Source organism: Prionailurus bengalensis, chromosome E2, assembly GCF_016509475.1.
Source record: "Prionailurus bengalensis isolate Pbe53 chromosome E2, Fcat_Pben_1.1_paternal_pri, whole genome shotgun sequence".
In the NCBI taxonomy this organism is placed as follows: Eukaryota; Metazoa; Chordata; class Mammalia; order Carnivora; family Felidae; genus Prionailurus; species Prionailurus bengalensis.
In genome coordinates, this window is record NC_057352.1 from 32,271,675 (window position 1) to 32,278,522 (window position 6,848).

Sequence of the window (6,848 nt, forward strand, 5' to 3'; positions counted from 1 at the left end):
GCGCCCCTGAGCTGGTCCTTTGGAAAGCGTAATCACAAATCTGTGGGGAGGTGATATGTTGTGGCGGAGACGAGGCTACGACAGAAAGGTCCGGGGCAACTGTATTTTCAAGGGGCTCTATCCAATATGGTAGCCACTAGCCACATGTGGTTTATGGAACACTTGGAATGCAGCTGGTCCAAACTGAGATATGCTGAAAGCATACGGTGGCGGCATAAAGGACGCAGAGCAGGGTCAGCTCCATCAGCTTTCTTGTCTGCCCTTGGTATTACGGTATCCAAGCCAGGGTATTATGGTATATGGCAGAGAGAGCCCTCCCTTCCCCAAATACACAGCTTGCAAAGTGAACCTCAAGTCCCACGTTAGTCCACTTATGGCGCTAGAATTTGGTTCTTCTAAGGCGGAGGTCACAACCTGGTGTCCCGAAGATAATGCCCGTAGGCTTTGATCGTGTCGCAAAGTTTTAAAAGTCCAAGCAATCCTCACGTCCCGGGGGGCTGGTAAGCACCCAGGCTACAAGTGATCATGACATCTGCGTGCCAGGACCCGGGGTGACAGAGGGGTCTCCATCTGGAGGGCACAGTGAATCACACAGCCTGGCTCTTGAGGCTTCTGCCTGAAAGCGAAGGCGGGTTACTTCGGCTCACCTTCCGTTGGCCCGAGCCATCTCGTGGCCGAGCTTGAGTTCAAAAGCAAGAGGCTGCATGTGCCTCCGGCAGGGAGGGCGGCTCCTCGGGACACCTCTTGGGCCCACGTCAAATTCTTTCCACCCTGCCCTATTGTGGCTTCGACAAGCAGGTTCAGCCCCCACTCCAGACCTCTTTCTTCTTTGATGTACTGACCTGGGACGGCAGGAGGCACCTGTGGGCACCCACCTGTATGCCGCCTAGAAGTGCCAGGGAATTAGCACCTGTGGGGCTGCCCTTGACCTGTCGGGGGAGCGGACGGATAAAGGCTTCCCCTTCTGTTCTGGAGCAGGCGGTTCCGAGACGCAAGCCTTCAGTGCCTCGGAAGGTCCTAGCAGCATGTAGCTCCCATAGGGACGGTCAACCAAGAGCGCGCCTTTGCTCTTGCTGGTTTTCCCTCTCCCCCTTTCACTTCCTGGTCCTACCCCCTGGGATCATTTCCCATATAGGCCACCTGCATGCAAGCTTTGGCCTCAGGGCCTGATACCAGGAGACACTAGGCTGAGACACACAGAGAACCGGAGAAGGGAAACACAGTCTCTCGCCATTGCCCATATTTACTAGGGCGACTTATTAGGAGACCTCATATAAAATCCCAACGCTAGGATTTTCTCAGAAAATCAGTTCAGACCCAGATTCTGGCGGCGTCCCACAGGCTGGACTTGAATGGGGGTGGCACCTCCCTTGCAATGGGGACCCAAGTTCTCTGTTGAGCACATTTGCTCTCTGAGGGGGACGGCCATCACTTTTTCATGCTGCCTGTCTGGGTCCCGCAGGAAGTTAGTTAGGGGAGTTAGTTAGTTAGTCCCGTAGGGACTGTTAGTTGAGCTAGGTAGACATCTATGAGTTCTTGGAAATCTTTTGTATTATAGAGGCATCTTCCTCAACTGTTTTTTTTTTTTTTGTCTTTTCTTAGTTTTCTCTTTCCCCATTATATTTTATTTATTTATTTATTTATTTATTTTATTTATGCATTTATTTATTTATTTATTATTGTTATTTTTTTATTTTATTTTTATTTTTTTTTATTAAAAAAAAATTTTTTTTCAACGTTTATTTATTTTTGGGACAGCGAGAGACAGAGCATGAATGGGCGAGGGGCAGAGAGAGAGGGAGACACAGAATCGGAAACAGGCTCCAGGCTCCGGGCCATCAGCCCAGAGCCCGACGCGGGGCTCGAACTCACGGACCGCGAGATCGTGACCTGGCTGAAGCCGGACGCTTAACCGACTGTGCCACCCAGGCGCCCCTATTTATTATTTTTTTTAACGTTTATTTATTTTTGAGACACAGAGAGACAGAGCATGAACGGGGGAGGGTCAGAGAGAGGGAGACACAGAATCCGAAACAGGCTCCAGGCTCTGAGCTGTCAGCCCAGAGCCCGATGCGGGGCTCGAACTCACGGACCACGAGATCCTGACCTGAGCCGAAGTCGGACGCCCAACCGACTGAGCCACCCAGGCGCCCCTATGTGTTTTTTTTAAAGTAGGCTTCATGCCCAGCGTGGCACCCAGTGCAGGGCTTGAACTCGCGACCTGAGCCGAGATCCAGGGCCGGCCACTTAACCGACTGAGCCACCCAGGTGCCCCTCTTTGTCTTTTATTGTAACACAACCAGTTCTAGGAAACACGGGAGCTGACAGGGCCAGGAGGGTCGGGGCAGCGTGGGGCAGCTCGTGCCTTGTCGCCACTGCATTCCCGGTGCTTCCCCTGCGCGTGGTGGATGGCAGGTGCGGGTGCGTCTGGAATGTTTTGCCGTGTGAATGACCAGATGAATGACCGTGTCACCCAGCCTCCAGGGTGACCCCCGGTGGTCCCCAGCTCCTGTCCTTGTGGAGACCCTCCCCTTGAGCGTGGGCTGGACTTAGCGATTTACTTTTACTGAATAAAATACGGCACAAGTGATGAGATGCCACTTCGGAGGTTAGACCCGGTCACCAAAAGACTGTGGCTTCTGTCTTGGGCACTTTCTGTCTCTCTCTCACCCATGACTGGCTCCCATGTTGTGAGGTCACCCAGAGAGCTTATGGGGAGGCCCACGTGGCAAGGAAGGGAGGCCTGCCAGCAACCACGTGGGTGAGCAGGGGAGCAGATTATCGAGTCCCGGCTCTGTCTTCAGGGGACTGTAGTCCTAGCCAACCACTCGATCGCAACCTCGTGAGAAACCCTGGGCCACCATCATCTAGATTCCTGACTCACAAAAACTGTGAAATCATCAGCGTCTGTTGTTTGACGTTGGGAGGTGGGCCAGCCATCTGTTTTTGTAAATCAAGTTTTATTGATACAGAGAAAGGACCATTAGCGTACGAATTGCCTATGGCTGCTTTCATGCTCCAACCACAGGGGTCATTGAGTAGTTGCAGTGGAGACCACATGGCCCACAAATCTAAAATATTTACTATCTGGGGGCGCCTGGGTGGCTCAGTCCGTTAAGCGGCTGACTCTTGATTCGGCTCAGGTCATGATCTCATGGTTCATGGATTCAAGCCCAGCGTCAGGCTCTGTGCTGGTGGTGCGGAGCCTGCTTGGGATTCTGTCTCTTTCTCTCTCTCTCTCTCTCTCTCTCTGCCCCTCCCGTGCTCTCTCTCTCTCTCTCTCTCTCTCTCAAAATAAATAAATAAACTTTAAAATATTTACTGTCTGGCCCTTTAAAGAAAAGTTTGCTGATCCCAGTTGTAAGCTGCTCTGTTTTAGGATAATTCTTACGTGGCGATAGATAAGTAATGTAAGGACTGACACATCTAGAGCAATGGGTCTAACTGGGCTTGAATGTCTTGAGTTTGGGCTTCTGATGTCAGTTCAGCTCAATTTAATAGGTATTAACGGAGCATCTGTGCACCAGGTCTGGTCTCGATCATATTCCAGGACGCCACATTCAGTCCTTTGTCTACTGTCCTCTCAGGCACTTGCCCAGCCCATGGCGCACTGTGGGTACGCCAGATGTTTGACTGTAGATTTCAACCGGCTTTTCGGCACTAGAATTAGCAGCGCGCTCTTTGGAGCACGCTGGAGGACTCTGTAATCCTGAGGAGGTGAGCAGAGCAGGCAGGTATCCAGCTGTTCCGTACATGCATGGTTTGTTGTTTGTTCGAATATGGAAACACTCCTACGGCCTGTTGACCTAGCTCTCCCTGCCTCCATCTGGGAACAGTAATAGTTTCTACTACCTGGCATTTTCACGAAGACCAACTGACACACGGAAAGTGCTAAGAACGATGCCTTGGACCCAGTGAGCACTCAGCAAATGGGGCAAAAAAAAATGTTTAAACTCCAAGGGTCAAAAGAATAGGCTCAGAGCGGTCATGACAATGGCAAGATATATATTCAGTTAGCGTTGACTGAGCACAGACGAGGTACCTATGTGGACAGGGCTGGTTGCATGGGCATGTGACCTGCGCACCATGCCCCGTGCTTAGAAGTGCCCCGCACTTGGGGTGCCTGGGTGGCTCAGTCGGTTAAGTGTCTGACTTCAGCTCAGGTCATGATCTCACAGTTCATGAGTTCGAGTCCTTGCATCGGGCTCTGTGCTGATGGCTCGGCGCCTGGAGCCTGCTTCGGATTCTGTGTCTCCCTCTCTCTCTGCCCCTCCCCTGTTATTTCTCTCTGTCTCTCTCTGTCTCTCTCTCCCAAAAATAAATAAACATTTAAAAAATATTAAAAAAAAAAAAAAAGAAGGGTCCTGCACTTAGTTTCATGCTCTGCTATTGCAATCTTGGAATTCTTAGATAACTTTCCAACAAGGGACCCACCTTCTCATTTTGCACTGAGCCCTGAAGATTGCATAACTGGTCCTGCACACAGAAGTGGATGAGGTATCGGTCCCTCCGTCAGGAGCCCTGCAGGCGTGCGAGGTGGGCACACGGACCCACCGCAATTATATTTCAGAGTTACGCGCATCCTGGGGGAGTGTTGGGCCAACGCGTGCGCTCCCGTGCATCTTGGTTGGTTGGAAACAGCCAAGAAGACCCGCCTGAAGCCGCAAAGGCACCACACAGCAAAGGCGAAGCCTGCCCACCACCACCATGGAAACCCAGGGAGGAAAGAAAACCAGCCAGGAAACCGGCTCCCATGAGGCATCCGCTCAGGGAATGGGGCTTGGGTTTATCTTCGGCGAGAGGAATAAGCTCTTGAATTCTGAAATATTTTTGAAACCTTTGGAAAATCCCACTTTAATCACTGATGACAGTTTGACATTTTTCCAGCTGTTTAGAAGCAGCAGACAAGTCAGGTTGCTCGGCAGGGCACAGGCTGGCATGCTGGGATATGTGTGGGCTCTCGCCTCCCTCCCGATCTCTGGCTCCTCACGGCTTCGAGGAAGAAGGAAGGGAAAAAAAAAAAATCAACCCAGGCTCTTGCAGCGTTCGCACAATCCTGTGCCATCTGCATTTGGGAGTTTACTCCTGGAAGTAAAATCTTAATTGGGTAACTATTCCTTTCCTCTCCCCAGATCCGTGGACTCACCTCCCTCTCGCCAGCACACGATTCTGTGAGCTTCGGTGTCTTTCCTCATTAAATCTGCCCCCTAGTTGGGAGGACTGTTTCATTGGCTCACTGGCCACCAGTGACAGCCCCATTGTCCCTTCCGTGAGTCTCCCACGTGCACTTGAGACACGGATGCGGATTACAAACCAGGTCACATGGATTATTGGCAAACAAACAAACAAACAAAAAATATGGGCTCAAATGCCTAGCTCTGCCTTTTGCTCTCCGGGGAACCTTGGGGAAGTTTCTTGGCCTCTCGGTGCCTCAGTTTCCCCATCTGTGAAAGGCCGTGGGGAAAAATAAATTACTTAATCCGTGTAAAGCGCTCAGAACACATAATGGAGCGCTTAGGTGTATAATGATGAATTTAACAGATCTTAAAGGCATTCTTCCCATTTATCATGCAGGGATATACTATTAGCCTCCGCCATCCTATTCCCCTCCCTAAAATGTGACACACACGTGACACTACGGGCAGGTGAGGTTTTAAGCCCTTTACAAATCTTCCCCCGCTGAAACCTCAAAACGATATTATGAGGTCAGGACCGCGGTTTCTCCCCTTGTATGGATGAAGCAAAGTGAGGCACAGAGAGGTTAAATAACTTGCCTGAGGTAACACAGCTAGCGAGAAGCACATCCCAGCTTTCCTTAATTTCTGCAGGATGCCCTCTTCCTGTAAAGTGGGCCGAAAAGGGCAAACCGCGCAGGTTTCAAGATGCCGCTGTTGCCCGGGAAAGCGAAGAAGGCGGCCGTGGGTGGATGCTGAAGCCGCTCCCAGGGAAGGTGTGAGCTGGACCCTGAGCCCTTCTCACCCTCCGAGCCCACCATTCGTGATCTGGGGCTGGGGGGGGGGGGGCGCAAATGTTGAGCGTGTGCTCCACGTGTGGCCTGCCTCATGCTGGACACTGGGTAGAGGGGGGACACAGTGGCATACGAGCTGGCCAACCCCTGCCCTCTGGAGCTTACATTCTCCTGGGAGGATATAAACACGGACACACACAAACAAATTTAAAGACAATTTTAATGTTTATTCTTGAGAGAGAGAGAGAGAGAGAGACAGAGCATGAGCAGGGGAGGGGCGGAGAGAGAAAGGGAAACACAGAACCCGAAGCAGGCTCCAGGCTCCGAGCTGTCAGCACAGAGCCCGACGCGGGACTTGAACTCACAAACCACCAGCTCCTGACCCGAGCCGAAGTCAGAGGCTTAACCGACTGAGCCACCCAGGCGCCCCAGGAACAAATTTAAATAAGTATTTTCCGAGCTTGATAAGAGAACAGGAAGGACAAAACAGGAGGGTGGGAAAGGAAGTCATCGGGGAGGGAGGTGGCCTTGGAGAGAGCCCAGGGAGAGCCGGTTTGAGGACATCAGTCACCGGCTTAGAAAGAAATACCTGTCAAGTGGGACGGGCCTCACGGGAGCGCAGACCTATGCACCTGTTTTGATGCTCTGTTCTGGCTGTTTTAAAGTCTGAATAATTTTTAAGTTTATTTCTCTGAGAGACAGAGCGAGAGCACGTGTGCAAGCAGGGGAGGGGCAGAGAGAGGGAGAGAGACAGAATTTCTAGCAGGCTCCACACGGTCAGCCCAGAGCCGATGCGGGGTTGGAACCCACGAGAAGAGCACTTTATTTTTTCAACATTTTTATTTATTTTTTTGGGACAGAGAGAGACAGAGCATAAACA